General features: G+C 42.7%; 2 protein-coding genes across 5 annotated transcripts in view; one reads left to right on the top strand and one right to left on the bottom strand.

The window, feature by feature from the left end:
* The window catches only part of LOC134359788 (ras-specific guanine nucleotide-releasing factor RalGPS1-like), a 756,496-nt gene that overhangs the window by 333,693 nt on the left and 402,678 nt on the right, over window positions 1-20,125 (bottom strand). The gene's annotated exons all lie outside the window — the stretch shown is intronic.
* Window positions 18,140-20,125, top strand: part of angptl2b (angiopoietin-like 2b) — a 56,588-nt gene continuing 54,602 nt past the window's right edge. The window contains exon 1 of the mRNA XM_063073426.1: window positions 18,140-19,092. The gene's annotated coding sequence lies outside the window, so the exon portion shown is untranslated. The remainder of the gene's footprint in view (window positions 19,093-20,125) is intronic.

The following is a 20,125-nucleotide window of genomic DNA, read 5'->3' as shown; positions in this document are numbered from 1 at the left end:
CGGGTAAAGCCCTCCCCACCATTGAGCACATCTACACGAAGCACTGTCACAGGAAAGCAGCGTCCATCAGCAGGGACCCCCACCACCCAGGCCATGCTCTCTTCTTGCTATTGTCATCAGGAAAGTGGTACAGGACCCTCAGGATGCTCCTCATCCATCAGGCTCCTAAACCAATGGGGATAACTTCACTCAATTCACTTGCCCTATCACTGAATTGTTCCCACAAACTATGGACTTTAAAGGACTCTTCAAATCATGCTCTTGATATTTATTTCTTTCTTATTTTATTATTAATATTTCTGTTTTTCTTTTGCATTTGCACATTTGTAGTCTTTTGCACACTGGTTATTTGTCCATCCTGTTGGGTGAAGTCTTTCATTGATTCCATTGGCGGGAGGAGAAGATGGCAATGCGCCGCGTGTGCGCAGCTCTCCACTGAAAATGATATCATATCTGTTAAATAGGGGCTGTGGACAATTCTGATTTGATGGAGAATGGACATGAAAGCACAGAGGAACATCTGGAGAAATTTCTGAAACGCCCGTTGGCTGCTGTCGTTACTGAGTGGTCTGGAATCTTTCGGAGGGTAGGCCTCAAAATCCCCGGCCTTGCCTGCTTTTGGCGACCGAGAAGGAGGTCAAATCATTCGGACAGAGATGGCACTCAGTACTCGGTGTCGGAGAGCTGATCGGAGGCTCGAAGTTTTCGGATGACTCAGAGTCGGATTGTGGTCGGCCTGGCAGGGAGAGTTTTTCTTCCTTCTCCTGTCTGCATGACATGTGGGACATTTGAGAAACTTTGAACTTTACTGTGCTCACGGACTTCTTCATCAAGTTATGGTATTGTTACACAGTTTGTAACTATATGTGATAATTATGTGGTTTTGTCATTTTTTTCAGTCTTGGTTTGTCCTGTGTTTTGTGATATCACACCGGAGGAAATAATGTATCATTTCTTAATGCATGCTTTTTCTTTCTTTTTAAATCTTTTTATTGAGTAAGTATACAAAAAAGGTAAGCCATATAAACATTAATACAATGTTAAAGTATAATAAAATTCCAAAAGATAACAATACCAAAAAGAAAATACTACAAACAATGTAATTTAAGCATAAGAAACCAAAATAACATAATAGTATACTAGATTTTATATATATCAATGGAAAAAAAGAAAAAAAAAACCCCAAAAAAAAACCCACCGTGCAACTAACTAAAAGCAAAGCAAAGCTTAATGCATGCTGACAATAAAAGAGGACTGCCTGTCTTCATGATCATATTATGTTGCTTGGATTTCCTGAGTATAGCTGCAAGAAAACAAATCCCAGGATTGTAACTGCTGACATATAGGTACTTTGATAATATATTTACTTTTGAACTTGACCTTAAAGAATGGGAGCAAAGAGCTTGTAGTAGAGAAAGGTGGATAGTGGTGTTCTATGAGCAGCAGTGCGGGGACCACCTTTGCTCACAATTTGCATGAGCCATTTTGACTCCAGAATCCAAAAAAAATACAATTTCTAAGTTTGCTAGTGAAATGGGGTGGGAGTGTGTTGCAGGGAAGTCAGGGGGAATGGGAGAGGTAGGAGTTTGGGGGTGAAAGGGATGAAGAGTGGTGGGGGGTGAAAGGGATGAAGGGTGGTGAGGGGTGAAGGGGGAGCGGGGAGGGAGAGGGTTTTGGGGAAGGGTCTGGGGAAATGGGGAGAGTTGGAGACTGAAGGGAGAGGGAGTGAAGGGGTTTAGAGAGGGAGAGGGGAAAGTGGGTAAAGTTCAGCCCAGTCCGAGGAAAACCACAACACATTACAAGAGACCGTTAGCAAACTTGCACAATGGACAAATAATTGAAAAAAGTTCAAAATAGTTGAATACTTGGAAGAACAGAGAACTTGCTTATGACTTGGCAGGTGCCAGCGTAGGTGGGGTGAAGGGATTAAGGGATCTCTGAATACAAATGCAGCAAATCTAAACTTTCAAAAAATGCAAACCAACCTCTAGGGTTGATTAACAGAGAGACAGAACAAAAAATTCACTGAGTTATGCTGAACCCATATTAAACTAAACCACGCACAGCACTGTGTACAGGCTTGTTTGCCAAATTACAATGAGGAATGGGGCTCTGGTGAAGGTACAGAGATAGGTAACATCCATGATACCCAAAATATAAGGATATCCATATTAGAAAAAGAATAGTGTCTCTGTTCTCCTGAGAAAAGGCAGCTGAACTATGAGAGATGTCGATAGAGTAGTTGCAGAGGGTCGATCCACCTGTGGGTGAGCAAAACCAGAAGCTGTCAAGGTGGGATGTTCACCAAAAAGTCCAACTGGGAATCTGAAAAAGCACTTTACCCATATAGAATGTGGAACTTTCTCCCACAGGTAGTGGTTGAAACAAATGATATAGATATATTTAGGGGGAGGCTGGACGAGCATAGGAAGGAGAAAGGGAAAATAGAACCACAATGTTCGACTCAGGTAAGGAAAACTAGGAGGAGATTTGAATGAAGCAGGCACACAAGCATGTGCGGATTGGGCCAAAGGGTCATACACCCAACAAAACCCTACGAGCTGATAAAATTGTACCTTCAAAATATTAAAAGATTATGTATAATACTCACAAGTTCCTAGCTGCCAAGAGTTAAGACAGATCTTTAGATTGGAGCATAAGAACAAATAAATTCAAAATTCAAAACATCTGCATCTTCCGACAGAATAAATTCTCACCACTGCTGTCAACGTTGATGTTTCTAAGGTATTTTATACTTTTATACTTTATACTTTATTGTCACCAAACAATTGATACTAGAACGTACAATCATCACAGCGATATTTGATTCTGCGCTTCCCGCTCCCTGGAGTACAAATCGATAGTAAATATTAAAAATTTAAATTATAAATCATAAATAGAAAATGGAAAGTAAGGTAGTGCAAAAAAATCAAGAGGCAGGTCTGGATATTTGGAGGGTACGGACCAGATGCGCTTTCAGTGAATTTTTACTACTCATGAATTATTGAAGTAGTTTTCCCCACAGTAACTTGGCAGTCTATCTTTTTGTTTGTAGTGAGTATAAGGTTAATTTGTATACATAGGCTGAGATTCCGGTTATCGTAGGTAGCATTGCGCTGGGTGCTGTGCATCTCCTTGCAAGAGGCAATAAGGGTTCTGAAGAATGGACATAGACCATAGAATGGTGGAGCCGAGTACAGGCACTTCAGCCCACGATGTGTTGACCTTTAACCTACTGCAAAATCAATTTAATGCTTCCCTTCTATCATCCATGTGCCTATCTAAGAGTCTCTTAAACCTCCCTACGGTGGTCGTATCCCTGGCTGTGTATTCCACGCATCCACCACTCACTGTGTAACAAACCCACCTCTGACATCCCCCCCCCATAACTTTCCTCCAATCACCTTAAAATTATGCACCCTTTTTTTAGCCATTTCCACGCTGGAAAAACGTCCCAGACTGTCCATTCTATCTATGCCTCTTATCATCTTGTACACCTCTATCTATCAAAATCACCTCTTGACTACCTTTGCTCCAAAGAGAAAAGCCCTGGCTTGCTCAACCTGTCCTCATAAGACATGCTCTCTGATCCAGGCAGCATCCTGGTAAATCTCCTCCGCACCCTCACTAAAGCTTCCCCCTGCTTCTGAGGCGACCAGAACTGAACAAAATATTCCAAGTGTGGTCTAACCTTATAGAGCTGCAACAGTACCTTGCGGCGCTTGAACTCAATTTAATTAATTGATTTTAAAGTTTCTCAATTGCTAAATTGGGATCTAAATTTCAATTTTGGCTGGCTACTAGGATATCAATTAATCATTAGACTATCACGAGCAGGAAATGTCATCAAGAAGATTAAGTAGAAAATTGCAGTCAGTGCTGCAGGGCTACCAAGGCTCTAATCTATGTATTTATTTCCTATAATCAGCCTCCTGACTGATTTCATTTGCAGTGTTGCCCAAAGGCATTGAAGGGATTATGGCCTAGCAGTCGCTCCCGTGTGGCCAGGATTATCTACGCAGCCTTGAGAACTAGGTGCGTTGAAGGCAGATCAAGTCAGTGAGCCTGCTTTCACTAATATTGCTGGAATGCTGCCAATTCATTGACAAGCAAAAGCAGGCAAGACAAAAGCCTCAGCGGAACTGAGGCAGATAATTACCTGGAAAATGCCACGTCAGGTAGATCATGAAGACAGAATCTCTCAACAAAACAGATCAATTATAAAATAACATGCACAATATGCTGGAGGATCTCAGCAGGTCAGACAGCATATATGGAGAGGAATAAACAGTCGACATTTCGGGCCAAGACACTTCAGCAGGATGAAGTTCTGACATAATCCTGATCAAGGGTTTCAGCTCAGAACGAAGACTATTTATTCCTCTCCATAGATGCCGCCTGACCTGATGAGTTCCTGCAGCATTTTATGAGTATTATTCTGGATTTCCAGTACCTGCACAATTTATTGTATTTATGATCAATTGTAAAGCCTTTGTTTTAAAAAGAAAGTTTAAATGTAACCTTGCATGTTATTTGGCAACTTGTTATAAAGGGCGCATCTCCTTTTACAAAGTTGTTCTCAACAAAAAGCAACAAAAAGTTTAAAATAAGTGTTCCTTTAAAGTCAACATCCAATAGGTTCCTTCCTGCTACTGTTCCAGAGGGAGGTCTCAGCATCAGGAGAAGATAATTAAGTTATTAGCAACTGACCTGTGGTGTTTCTAGCAGCAACTGCCTGAGTAATCAACTGCACATATTTCAAAATTTAGTCAAAATGCTCTGGGTCTTGTGTTGAGGAAGGAACAAATACCCCAGATGATTTAAAAACTGATGAGAAGTCTGATTGCTTTTCTAAACATGCCACTGACGAGTATAGTGACTCCAAACAGTCTTTGTCATTAACTAAACATTACAATGCAAACTATGTGACTATGTGACTAGGTAACTGACCTTGTAAACTGTAAAGGAGATTGAAGGACATCATAAATGCTGTGTAAATACTGTTTTGTTATTCTCCTTCCTTCCCATTCTTGATGAAGGGTCTCGGCCCGAAATGTCGACTGTTTATTCCTTTCCATAGATGCTGCCTGAGTTGCTGAGTTCCTCCAGGATTTTGTGTGTTACTCTGGTATTTATGTATTGATACACATTTTATTCCATATCCGTACTTTAAACTCTATTTTTATATAATTCTTAATTCTTTACAACTATTTATTTATTGACATACAGCACTGAATAGGCCCTTTCGTCCCTTCAAGTTAGCCACCCAGCAACCCCCAATTTAACCCTAGCCTAATCGCAGGACAATTTACAAAGACCAATTAATATACTAACTGGTATCTCTTTCTGTGTGTGGAAACCAGGGCACCCCGAGGAAACCCACGCGGTCATGGGGTGAGCATATAAACGTCTTACACACAGCAGCAGAAGTTCAACCCAGGGCAAGGCTACAGTAAAGTGTTGTGCTAACCGTTATTAATCAGTACTGCACCCTGACCAACACCCCATAGCAAATTCCTAATACTTGTAAATATACATGCAAATATAGTTGCTCCTTGATAAATGCAAGTGGTTACTTCCTACTAAGGTGTTTGGTTATACTGCATTTAAGGCAGAGATGATAGGTTCTTGGTTGGTAAGGAGGCTAAGTGTTATGTGTGGCGCAGTAGCATGACGGTTAGCGTGATACTATTACAGCTCAGGAGAGCAGAGTTCGGGGTTCAATTCCAAAGCCGTGTGTAAGAAGGAACTCAGCAGGCCAGGCAGCATCTATGGAAAAAAAGCACAGTTGACGTTTCGGGCCGAAACCCTTCGGCAGGATTTCGAAAGGATTCGGCCCGAAACGTCAACTGTGCTTTCTTCCATAGATGCCGCCTGGCCTGTTGAGTTCTCCAGCGTTTTGTGTGTGTTGCTCAGATTTCCAGCATCTGCAGCTTTTCTTTTGGCCGCGTGTAAGCAGTTTGTACGTCCCTGTCGTGAGCGAGTGGGTTTTCTCTGGGTGCTCTGGTTCCTCCCTCACAGTTTGGTAGGTGAACTGACCACCGTGAATTCCCTGGAGTATGTACGTGTGTGGCAGAATCTGGGAGAGAGTTGATGAGGACGTGGAAAGGATAGAATGGAATTAGTGCAGGCTTAGTTTGTATGGGATGTTGGTATGGAATCAATGGGCTGAAAGGCCTGTTTCTGTACTTTATTTATTTATTGTGATATACTGTGAAATGGGTCATTCCAGCCGTTTGAGCCACTTTGGTCAGTAAACTCCTGATCTATTCCTAGCCTAATCAAGGGACAATTTACAATGACCAATTAACCTATTTACCTGTACATCTTCGGATTGTGGGAGGAAATCGGAGCACGCAGAGGAAACCCACACAGTCACAGGGAGAACGTACAAACTTCTTACAGACAGTGTTGGGAATTGAACCCGGGTCGCAGTGTTGTGCTAACCACCACGATACCATGCCACCCCAGCGCGGTACTCCGTGGCTGTATTATTTAAGATCGTAGAACAGCACAGCACAGTACACAGCCCTTCGGCCCATCAATGCTGTGCCAACCCTTTAGCCTGCACCAAGGTTAAGCCTGTCTGTGTGCTTTCAAAAATGTTTGCACAATTCTGAAAATCAAAACCAGAAATTAGAGAATAATTCAGTAACCTGGAATACCAACTATCACCTCTTTAATAGGCAGTGAAGACATGGATAGTTCCATGGGTATCCACTCGGTATGGATAGCCACCCTTCTTATATCCACTCCAAAGTCATCAGTTTAGTTCCGGAGTTCCCACCCTGGGGTCCACAGACTCCTCAGTTAATGGTAGGAGTCCATGGCATAAAAAAAGGTTGGAAATCCCTGTTTTAGATGGATCTACGTTCTATGTTCTATCTCTTTGCACTTCTTGTGTCATTCCCATTTCTTATCGTCAGTCCCTCAGCTCATCGACAAGGTGACTCTAGTTATTTGTGGAACATTTCAAAGGGCTGCTGTAGGGAAGCCTTGTCTATTAGTGAACGATTGAAGGACTATTGGGGCAACAGACACTGCCTGTGATCTGGAACTCAGTGTGCACGGAAAGGGGGTGGAAAGAGAAACAAGAGCTATCAGGAGTCAAAATCAAAGTAAATTTATTATCAAAGTATCTATGTTATCATTTTCTTGATGGCATCCACAGAAAGATAAAGAAATACAATAGAATTTATAAAAATCCAGACACAAGAAAAGACTGACAATCAATGTGAAAAAGAAGACAAATTGGGTGGGAAAGAGAGGGAGGGGAGAGAGGGAGAGAGGGGAGAGGGGGAGAGGGGGAGAGAGAGAGAGGGAATTAAATTGACTTTATTACTTACAACCTTCATATACATGAGGAGTAAAAATCTTTACGTTATGTCTGTCTAAATGTGCAATGTGAGGGGGTTGTGAGAGGGGAAGGGAGGGAGGAGGTAGAGGGAGGAGGGAGGGGAGAGCTGTAGGTTGGAAGGCAAATTACAGTTGGATATAGCAGCTGCCAGGAAAGTTTGAGGTAAATTCACAGGAGTAATTCAGCTCCATTTTCCTAGACCAGCAATGGCTAATATCCAAGGACATCAGTTCAAGGTGAGCAGTGGAAAGTTTAGGGGAATTAGATTATGATGACACGCAGTCCTCTTTTATTGTCATTTAGTAATGCATGCATGATACAATGCTCCTCCGGTGTGATATCACAGAAACACAAGGCAGACCAAGACTGAAAAACTGACAAAAACCACATAATTATAACATATAGTTACAACAGTGCAAGCAATACCGCAACTTAATGAAGAACAGGCCATGGGCACGTTAAAAAAAGTTCAAAGCCTCTCAAAAGTCCCATGATCTCACGCAGACGGGTGAAAGGAAGAAACCTCTCCCTGCCATACTTCCAGCGCCGCAAACTTGCCAATGCAGCACCCTGGAAGCACCCGACCACAGTACGACTCTGAGTCGTCTGAAAACTTTGAGCCTCCGACCAGCCCTCCGACACCGAGCACCGGGCACCATCTCTACTGAGCGCTTCGACCCCATCCCCGGCCGCCAGCAACAGGCAAAACCAAGGATTTGGGGCCTACCCTCCAGAGATTCTCGATCGCACAGTAGCAGCGGCAGCGAACCAGGCATTTCAGAAGTTTCTCCAGATGTTCTTCTGTGCTTCTCACGTCCGTCTCCATCAAATCAGAATTGTGCATGGCCCCCTATTTAACAAATACGATATCATTTCACCGGAGAGGCCGCGCGCATTGCGTCGCGCCGCCATCTTCTCCTCTCGCCATTTAATATCCAATTAAATTTTTTTTTAAAAGGTAGATTTTTTTTTACACAGAGAGTGATAATTGTCTGGAATACACTGTTACTGGGTGATGGTGGAGGAAGTGCATTAGGGACATTTAAGAAACTATTCCAGACACGTGAATGAACGAGAAATGGAGGACTACAGGCTCTGTTGGTTTAGGGCGATCTTGGAGTGGGTTGAAAGGTCAGCACAACATTGTGGGTCAAAGGACTCATACAGTTCCACATCCTATGTTCTTCATTCTAATGTAGCTTGGTATAGTCTGGAAATCAGCAGCAGACAGCATAATGGTGCTGCTATGTAGCCATCTACTGCCATCTCCAGACTGTACCTCAACCTCTTTGGATCGATATATGCAGCACCTTGATGCATTGATCAAGATACCACACAGGACAAAGGAGGTTTCACTCTGGTACACTCCACAACTCCTGAGGCAATTATCTGGCTTCAACAGCTAAGAGTAAAATTAAACTTCAGGGGCAGCAGCAGAGTTACACCAGATAGGTATGTGGAGAAGAGAGTGAGATGGGTGCAACCGTGGGTTATACATGAGGCCCACATTCCCTCCTCTCATCTGCAAGTGCGGCTGAACACAAGTGCTAGCCAGTATATCTGTAACGTGAGATTTTAAACCTAGCTACTCCTGCTCAGGAGCCCAATTGCTAATCCACTCCAAAAAAATTAATAAATTATCCAAACAGAAGCACGCAAAATTTAGGAGAGCTTTCGATAAACGTGAGTGATTTAAGTGTTGGGGGAATCTGATGGTGTACACATGAATTATCTAAGTACTTAAGGAATCTTTATGAGAACTCTTAACTATTAAAGTATGTTGTAACTTGAAAGATAATGATTATGGGTCTGATTAATCTGAAATGAATGTTACAATGGAAATACTAACTCCCTCCTTAGTCACATTAAAGTCAGTATTTTCTGCAGCTGCTTGGGGCTATATCACCTTTAAAAAATTGGAGAAGAGGGGTAAATTAATAGGGAATGGCCTAAGGGCTCACTCGAAAGGAGGTTAAAGGCTTTTTGAAGCCAATTTCTCTTTATGTACAGACACCTCCTTGGTGTCTGTATCATCTGATTTGGATGGTTATCTCACTTTCCTTCATTCTCCCTGTTTGGAACACTTTCAAAAGAGCATAGCTGACGTTACAGCCTGACACTAAGGTGGTGTGCACAGACTACAGGCTTCTGAAAGCAACTCTGGAAGGAGAATTCCATAAACAACAGGAATTCTGCAGATGCTGGAAATTCAAGCAACATGCATCAAAGTTGCTGGTGAACGCAGCAGGCCAGGCAGCATCTCTAGGAAGAGGTACAGTCGACGTTTCAGGCCGAGACCCTTCGTCAGGACTAACGAAGGGTCTCGGCCTGAAACGTCGACTGTACCTCTTCCTAGAGATGCTGCCTGGCCTGCTGTGTTCACCAGCAACTTTGAGGAGAATTCCATAAACGCTTTGCAGCAAAATCTTCTGTAGAACACAAAAACAAAATGGTAGTGAATTTGGAGGCACTTTCTGGCAGATATCCAGAAAGACGTAAAGCACTGCAAATGTTGCTTCAACATTACAGAAATAACAGGATACCGATAGTTGAATACTTCTACTGTAGAGTGAAGCTATTTAAAGAATGCTTACTAATTGAAGTGCACCTTTCTTAAATGATCAACAAATCAGTGAGACTTGCATTTGTACTCTCCTTCATTCCCCTTAAAGCCAATGAACAACATTCAATACTCCCACAAACAACATTGTGTTAGTATGTTTAGTACTAGAACCAGTAGCCACTTCATTAAGTACAGGAATGGAACCCAGTATGGTCTTCTGCTGCTGTACCTATCCACTCCAAGCTTTGACGTGTTATGCACTCGGAGATGCTCTTCTGCACACCACTGTTGAAACACATGATTATTTGTGTTACTGTCACCTTCCTGTCAGCTTGAACCAATCTGACCATTCTCCTCTGACCTCTCTCATCGGCAAGGTGCTTTTGCCCACAGAATTGCCAATCACAGGATTTTTCTTTTGCCTTCGCATCATTCTCTGCAAACTCTAGAGATTGTTATGCATGAAAATTTCAGGAGATCAGGAGTCTCTAAGATACTCAAACCACCCCATCTGGCACCAACAATCATTCCACGGCCAAAGTCACTTGGATCACATTTCTTCCCCATTCTGATTATTGGTCTGAACAACAACTGGACCTCTTGACCATGTAAGGCTTTATAAGGCACTGGTGAGGCCTCATCTTGAGTAGTGTGAACAGTTTTGGGCCCCTCATCTTAGAAAAGATGTGCTGGCATTGGAGAGGGCCCAGAGGAGGTTCACAAGGATGATTCCAGGAATAAAAGGGTTATCATACAAGGAATGTTTGATGACTCTGGGTCCGTATTCACTGGAATTCAGAAGGATGAGGGGGGATCTCATTGAAACCTTTCAAATGTTGGAAGGCCTAGATAGAGTAGATGAGGAAAGGGTGTTTCCCATGATGGGAGAGTCTAGGGCAAGAGGGCACAGCCTCAGGATAGAGGGGCGCCCTTTCAAAACAGAGATGTGGAGAAATTTCTTTAGCCAAAGGGTGGTGAATTTGTGGAATTTGTTGCCACATGCAGTTGTGGAGGCTAGGTTGTTGGGTGTATTTAAGGCAGAGATTGACAGGTTCTTGATTGAACATGGCATCAAAGGGTATGGGGAGAAGGCTGGGAACTGCGGTTCAGGAGATTTTAAAAAAAAAGGTTCAGCCATGATTGAATGGCGGAGCAGACGCGATGGGTTAGAAAGCCTAAATTAGATTAGATTATGAGAGCACTCAGCCCTCTTTTATTGTCATTTAGAAATGCATACATGCAGTAAGAAATGATACAATGTTTCTCTGGAGTGATATCACAGAAAACAGGACAAACCAAAGACTAACACTGACAGAACCACATAATTATAACATATAGTTACAGCAGTGCAAAACAATACCATAATTTGACAAAGAACAAACCATGGGCACGGTAAATGAAGTCTCAAAAGTTCCCGAGTCGATCGACTCCTGAGTCCCCGATAGCAGGCGGCAAAAGGGAGAAACTCCCTGCCATAAACCTCCAGGCACCGTCAACTTGCTGATGCCTTGGAAGCAGCCGACCACAGCCGACACTGAGTCCATCCATCCGAAAACTTCGAGCCTCCGAGCAGCCCCTCCGATACAGCCTCCCGAGCGCCATCGTCTGCCGAGCGCCTTTGACCTCGCTCCGGCTGCTGAAACAATCAAAGCCGAGGATTTCGGGGCCTTCTGCTCCAGAGATTCCAGTTACCACACAGTGGCAGCAGCATCGAAACGGGCATTTCAGAAGTTTTCAGAAATCTGCTCCTATTTCTTATGGCCTATGGTCTTATGTCCTCATGTTTTTAGGCATTGAATTGCTGCCACATGTCTGCTTGATTAGATATTTACATTAACGAGCAAGTGTACCTAATAAAGTGGTCACTGGGTGAAGGACACAGTCCAGCACAGGACAGGCCTTTCTGCAGAGAATGTTGTGCCAAACTGATTAGTAACCAAATGTCCAACTAAATGCTTACACAATGTCCATCCCTTTCTATTCTCTGAAAATCCTTACACCTATCTAAGAACTTATTCAATGCTCCTATTGTATATGCCTCCTCCACCACCTCAGGTATAGTATCCATCACCCCTGTGTAAAAACCTTGCCCTGCACATCACATTTGAACTGACCCCTCTCTCTTTAGATGCATTCCTTCTGGCGTCAGGTATTTTAACCCTGTGAAAAAGGTACCGGCTGTCTACTCTATGTCTCTGTTAATCATATAAACGTCTTATCAGATCTCTCTTCAGCCTGTGCTGCTCCAGAGAAAATGACCCAAAGTTGTCCAGCGTTTCCTTATAGCTCATGCCCGCTAATCCAAAGAACATCCTGTTCTGGGAGGGTAAATAACAGCCAGATACTGGGGTTCACGATGGTTTTGTGCATTATTATAGTATATACGACTCTGAGAGGGCAGATGGGGCCAAGGTTTGCCACCTGCTCCTTTTCTTCTGCTCTCAAACAGCAGCCAAGGTGGAGCGGGTGAAGAGGAGACTCAGCAGAATGTTGCCAGGCCGGGAAAGCTGGAATTGAATCTGGTACGATATTGTCACATCTGCTGAGATACAGTGAAAAACTTGTCTTGCATACTGTCCATACAGACCAAACCATTACACAGTGCATTCAGGTAAAGCAATAATAACGCAGGATAAAGTGCAACAGCGACAGAGAAAGTGCAGTGCAGGCAAGTAATTAGGGGCAAGATCACCACAAGGTAGATTGTGAGGTCAAGGGTCCATCTTATCATACCAGGGAACCGTTCAATAGTCTGATAACAGTGAGATGGCTGCTGTCTTTGAGCCTAGTGGTATGTGATTTCAGTCTTTTGTACATTCTGTCTGATGGAAAAGTCTGGATATGAGGAAATAATGGACAGGCTGTGATTTTCTTAGGGAAAGAGGATAATGGGAGATTTAACTGAGGTGAATGACAGTACAACATGACAATATTTCTCTTATTTCAAACTTAAATGTGCAATTCTGTCAGAGTTTGCAGGGAATTATCTGTGCGATCTAATCTTTATTAATGGGGCATTAAAATTAACTTAATTTGCCCTATAGATACTGTACAATACCAAGCAAAACTCTTAGGCACACCTGCAGTACTGTGCAAAAAGTCTCAGGCACATCTACAGTACCATGCAAAAATCCTTTGGCCTAAGACTTTTGCACAGTGCTGTATTTGTCAACATGGAGCAGAGAGCGAGTCTGTAACTCTGGCTGGAGCAAAGGATGTTGGGAATGGCGAGGGTGGAGCACTGTGGGACAGGTGGCAGAAAAGGAGTGCCAGGGGCAGGGATTGGCACGGGCACAGACACACCCAGCCCTGTAACACCATGCAAGGTCATTTGATTCCAAACAATTGGTTTATTGATCATTACCGAATGTCTCTCTGGTGCTTCCTCCTCCCTCCCTTCTCCCTTCCCCTTTTCCCAACCATGATTTCCCCTCTCCCTGCCCCCTTCCCATTCTCAGTCCACGATGGAGACCTATATCAGAATCAGGTTTATCATCACTCACATATATCATGAAATTTGATTTTTTTTTGCGGCAGCAGTACAGTGCAATACATAAAATTACTTCAGTGCAGTGCACAAGTCTTAGGCACCCCATGATACATATGTGCCTGAGACAGTAGTATGTGTCTGTAATGATAGCCTCCGGAATCCTAGACAGCAGCAACTTCCCCCATTAATCATCTTGCCTCATGGAATGAGGGTCCACTTGGGAGATTTCCCACAAATCCATCATGACCTAGGGAACCAGGCTCCTCCAAGAATTACAGTCATTGAACATCACAATAGCTGGCTCTTCAGCCCATCTTATCCATGGTGACCAAAGTGCTTTCATGAGATAATCCCATTTTACCTGTCTTTGGTGGATACCACTTTAAGCCTTTCCTTATCCATGTACCAGTCCAAATGTCTTTTATGTATTGTTGTTCTACTGAACATCTTGGGCATGCTATATTGGCACCAGAATGTTCACAAACAAACCTTGTGTTCTAACTTCCTCAATTCTGTTGAAAGCTCTTAGATCTGAAACATTAAAGAATATAGGTGTACACAATTTTCAGAACGGTAGAAGGCAGGAAAATGAACCAGCCATGATCAAATAACAGAGAAACTTCCTAGGCCAAATGGCCTAATTCTGCTCCTATGCCTTATTGTTTTGGTTTCTCTCTCCACAGATGCTGCCTGACCTGTTGAGTGCTTCTCAATGAATGTTCCTACACGTTTACACAAGGTTCGCTCTCCATCCCCATCATCACTCCCACCTGGTCATAACAGGGTTGTTATTCACGTTCTACTGCCTGACATTACTTGGATGGCTGTGAGGTTCAGCTCTGCCACCAGCCCATCTCAGTACCTGGTTGTTTAGCTTGCTGTCAACATTTCAATCATCATTATAATTTCTACCTGACAGCAGAGAGTGCCACCCAAAACACGCCTCAGCTCAGTTCACCTGATGATGAAGAGCCACATATCAGTTTCTGTCTGCATCCAAGCATCTGCTCAAATGAAAATATGGTCCTGTTTACTTGAGGATTTGATATCACAATTAACATGCCAAGGACGAGCCTTTCAGTGGGTTGGTAACTGAAGGCCAAATCTGCTCAGAAGGATTGTGCAATACAAGGTTGTACTTTACTTGCTGTTGTCAACAAACATACAGTATTCTGTTTCTGTTTTGTTTCTACGGAAATGGAAAAATAATTCTCCTTAGGATCTGAAATGTGACTCAGATTTACTTGCTGGGCAGCTGATTGCATGCTCCAGACCTACAGCTGAGAGAAGTAAAGTTGAACATAATTCAACACAGCCCATGCATCAGTTTTGAATGTCTGTGACAGCATGGTAGTTACTTATCTGGACTAAAGACTTGGCCGTGTGAGTTTAAATCCTACACAGTGGTTGGATAATTTAAATTCAAGTCGATAAATAAAAGCTGGTAATGATGACTACGAAATCATGAAACAACCTACCATAGAGTCAAATGGCCTAAAACAGGGACTTTCAGTCCACTGTGTTGATACTGGAGATGAGGGGCGATCTACTGTGTTTAACCTACCTGGCCTATATCAAATCAAATCATATTCAAGTTTAATTATCATTCAACCATGAATGCAGCCAAACGAGCATTCCTCTGGGGTCAAGGTGAAAAACATACAGAGCACATTCAAAATAATGAGCAAAATAAAACATACTCATACAAAAATCATATACAGGCCAAGGCCCTGAGCAACATGTCCCACAAATTGATGGTACAGTTCCCAGCAGTGCACAGATGCATGCAGTCCAGCCTGTCATTCCACCAATCCCCCAACCAAGTATAGACGCCACGTTACACCACCTCCGGCATCACCTCTCCTTGTCCGTAGTAGCAGAAAGCGTGCAGCTTGAGGCCTAGTCCTTGCTACAAGTGAGGCCATGCAGGTCCCTCGCTGTCTGTCGCACCACCAAACAAGGGATCTCCCAAAGTGACTGACATGACCTAGCAAGGCACTCACTTGACTCATTCACTTATTGTGACTGAGAAAAAGGCTATTCATTCAGTTGGATTAGTGCAATGAACTTCAATGCACCAAGTGATACGTGTTGAAAGAAACATGATTGAAAAAAACACTCCTCAGACATAATATCACAATGCAAATGTTTTAAATAAGTAGAGAAAACATGTTGTGACTTAAGTTATTCCCCAGAAGCTAAGATGCAACTGGTATTTCACTCAGTGGTCACTTTACTATGTACACCTGCTCATTAATTTCAAATTTCTAATCAGCTAATTATATGGCAGCAAATCAAAGCTTAAAAGCATGCAGACATGGCCAAGAGAATTCTGGTTTAAGATAGTGCTACCGAAGGTGACTGACAACTTACCAGTAGTTCAGAAGGAAAGAAATATGACAAAGAAACATTATTAATAACAAATTTTTGAAGAAAATTATGGCGAACTGTCACCACAAACAATGAACAATCGGCAAAGGCAAAGTGAATTCGAGGGATGAGCCATGCTGGTGCTTTGCAAAATCAACACAGATGGAGTTGGAGTGAGCAATTTGGAGAGGAGTCGCCGAGGCAGATGGTTTCAATGCCCATCCAACTAACCCAGGTGTGAGGTTGGATTTCTCTGAGCACTGAGCCAATTTGGAGAGGTCGATAACGGCTTTGGGCTGGGCATCGTTGTCTAGGCCCGGAGTTGTTTGCTGTGGCAGAGCCCAGGATGCATCCTAACGGAAGGTACGATCCACAGTTTGGAAAATTTAAATGCCACCCAGATAGACTCAAAAGGCAGGGTGCCTGGACCGGAGGCACAGGCTGGTCCGATTTCGCTTGGTCTCCTGCGATGTTCACTTTCTCTCTGTGATGCTGAAGCTCTGAGATGGCCCTAGCTGCTGTTCTTTGTGCCTGCAAGCTTTGTAGCGATTTGCCCCACTAATACGATGAACTGAATATCGAGACTTTAGCCTGTTCTGGCTGTTCCAGGTATTTGGATCTAAGGACTGAATTTAGTTCAGAATGCTGTTGTTGTTTGCATGATTTGTTTTTCTTTTCTTTTTCTCTGCACATTGGGTGTTGGTCTTTTTTTTAAAATTGGGTTCTTTCAGGTTTCTTGTTTTGTGGCTGCCTATAAGCAGACAAATCTCAATGTTGTATAACTTATACATTTGTTGATAATAAATGTACTTGAATCTTGAGGTTCAGTTTTTGTTCAGACCAAACTTCGGTGCGGGGAAAAAATGTGATCTAAGAGACCTTGAACATAAAATGATTGTTGGTGCCAGATGGGATAGTTTGAGTATCTCAGAAACTGCTGATCTTCTGGGATTTTCACACACAAAAGTCTCTGGACTTTACAGAAAATCACGTGAAAAGCAAAAAGTTTTGTCCTTGTCTGCTACTCATTCCAAAATCTTAAAATTCATCTTGCAGTTTAGTCTAGGTCTTAAAATATTTGGCTTTAAGCAGACAAACTTAGCAATGAATCAATGGCATACAGCAGGGTTAAGATAGACTTTTATTCAGGGAAACAAGGATCTATGGCAAAGGCAGAGAAGTGAAGTAGAGGGAGGGTTGGGTTGTGAATGAAGTTACTGATTGTCTGTCTCCTGAGCCAATTATAGTTTAACAAACGAAGACTGAATCCAAACACAAGTGTAATATATATTGGATTTAATTTTGCTACCAGCCATAAGTTTAGGAAGTGGGGTTTTCCTGCTGTTAAAATGATACCTTCACAACACAATCTAAATTACAAATGATCAATGTGGAGCAGGAAGATCATTTAAAATGTTGGCAGAATCAGTACCAAATAAGAGATTTTATAATTCCATAAGACATAGGAGCAGAATTAGGCTATTCAGCCCATCTACTCTGCTGCACTTTTCCATTTATGGCTGTTTATTATCTCTCTCAACCCCATTCTCCTGCCTTCTCTCCGTTACCTTTGATGCCCTTACTAATCGAGAACCTACCAACCCCTGTTTTAAATATTCTCAATGATTTGACCTCCGCAGCTATCCATGGCAACAAATTCCACAGATTCAACTCCCTCTGGCCAAAGAAATTCTGCCTCATCTCGGTTCTAAAGGGACGTTCTTGTATTCTGAGGCTGTGCCTTCTGGTCCTAGACTTCCCCAGCTCTTGGAAACATCCTCTCCACATCCACTCTATTGAGGTCTTTCACTATTCAAATAGGTTTCAAAGAGATCCTCAACAATTGTATAAATGTTTTTTTGCTGGGGGGGGGGTTCGTTCCCTTGCTGCTGCTTGTGCCTGGGAGGGGGAAGCTGCGGGGGGGGAGAAACTTTGGGGTTCTAACGTTTTAACTGTCGTTCATTCTTTGGGGCACTCCTCCGTTTTCGTGGATATTTGCGAAGAAAAGGAATTTCAGGATGTATGTTGTATACATTTCTCTGACATTAAATGTACCTGTCGAAACCTATTAATCCTGTTAACAAAAAGTTTATTCACAAAACGCTGGAGGAACTCAGGTCAGGCAGCATCTATGAAAGTGAATAAACAGTCGACGTTTTGGACCGAGACGCTTCATCAGGACAGGCTCCCCATTTCCATAGAATCTATTGAATCATAGATGCTCTCTGACCTGCTGAGTTCCTCCAACATGTGTGTGTTACTCTGGAAATTCTAGCATTTGCGGAATCCCTTGTGTTTATGATCAGCTTTATTCGCCGACCAAATTAGCTGAACTTTCTCCCCCCATCGATGTTTCCCTCCGCAAGTTGTTTAATCGCAAATGCGTACGTAAGATGGCACTTTCCCCTAGTTTTACAGAGCTTTGCTGAAGTAGTTGTTCACGCAACGCGGCAGAGCTCTGCCCTCTGCCGAGGTATACGTATCTATTTAAAACCGTTCAGGGGAAGGAGGTCGCATATTTCCGAGCTGCTGTCTATAGGCAGGGTTTTCCAGCGCGGAGCTTTGCCAAAAATCTGTGTGGGGCAGCCCACGTCGCTTTAATTGGAGCGAACTGCCATGACATCATTGTCCTGAAGCGTCGCCTGCAGCCCCGCCCACGGGTATCTGTGCCGGTGGAAGGAGGCTCCGCGCAGATTGCACATCAGGTCTGAAAACAGAGCGAGTGCAGATAAAGGAGGTCCCCAACACAAGACTTGTCTACGCGCTGCCGCCTTACTTGAAAATCCTCCTCGGAATGTAAATACATCACAAAGCGATCTAGGGGACCAGTCTGCAAGTCAGATACTCAGACCCAAGAAGATGACATGCTGGACTTTTAAACTCTTGCTTTCATTGATATGCTGACGTAGCACCCAGACACCATGCAGAGAGTGTACTAATTTACCGTATTAATACGTTTGCAATAATTCTCGCAACTCATTCTTTTAAAAAAAATTGCAGCAGACACAGAGAACCGATGGAGCTGTCAACACAAACTTCCTGCTAACTTGAAGGACAGCAAGGAATAAAGTTTTTTTTTAAAAAAAGGGCTGACTTTTTTTGGCATTTGTTCCCTGGAGCTGCTACCTAGGTATCGAGCCATTTGCCAAGCAAGCTACAGTGACTGACACAGGGAAGAGAGAGCCGAGAGTGTCTCTGATTAACTGACCCTCTGGTGAGATGCTACACTTCACAGAGGCGCTAAATACACTTAAACAGAAGAGGCAAGACAGCTAATAGACCAAGGACGTCAGGATTGGCAGCGTCAAGCTGGTAAGGAAGTCTCTTTCAAAAACTCAAAAGAAATTTTAAATGTCAAACTTAGAAGGAAAACAATAGGGGATAACTTTCTGTATCTCCAACAAGCGTAACGCAAACCAAATTGAGCTGCGCTAATATTTCAAATCCATTTTTGCTGCCTTTGTTATAGAAAAATTAAGAATTCCAGTAAGTTAGCTGAAGTCCATGGCACAATCATTAAAAGATGACTAGTAAAGATGACTCGTAACTCTGGAATCACAATCAGTGACCCTGTTCTCAGACAAAGCAGCTGACTATTGCAGGAATATGCATTTTTGAATCGAAAATTTTACTTGCGGTTTACTGGTCTGCAAAATTGGCACCTTGTCTTTGTGTTCATAAGGACTTATTTAAATAGCAATTCGCTTTTCACAGCAATCCTGAGAAATAATTTTAAGTTGTTTATTTTTCCACACTTTCTGAAAAATGATTCAAATCACCCCCAATACAGGTATAAAGTGTCCCAAGAACACAGCGGGAGCAACTGAGCTCAGTCTGTCCCACAAAGTCAACTGTTACTTACATTTCAAAGTAGCAAGAAACGGAATGCAAAAATCACCGGACACGGCATCGTTTTTCACACACTCAATTAATACAGAGCTATAACAACACCAATAACATCTGATTTACAGAGCACATTTCATACAGATGATGTAGTTCAAAGTGCTTTACAATGGGATAAAGTACAACTAAAAGACAAAAAGTTGTCAGTTAATAGTAAGATTAAATAAATAGTTTTGAGCTGTCACTTGAAAATGACAACCGAATCTGTATCCCTTGTAGCTTTTGGCACTGAGTTCCACAGATTAGGAGCGTAGTAAAAAGAAAGCTAACCTGTCAATTTTCTTTTGAAGGAGATTGTTTAATGTTAAGAGATCGGTGATGGAATACCTGAGAGCTGGAGCGGGATTATAAAACGAAAGCGCAACAGAATCGGTTTTCAAACGGTGGGAGGTTTTTGATTGTGCTTTTATGCGGACTGGACTTCACAAAAGAGTAAAATAAA

Source organism: Mobula hypostoma, chromosome 21 (assembly GCF_963921235.1).
Source record: "Mobula hypostoma chromosome 21, sMobHyp1.1, whole genome shotgun sequence".
Lineage (NCBI taxonomy): Eukaryota > Metazoa > Chordata > Chondrichthyes > Myliobatiformes > Myliobatidae > Mobula > Mobula hypostoma.
Note: the sequence above shows the minus strand (reverse complement) of the source record. Positions and strands in the feature narration are given on the sequence as shown.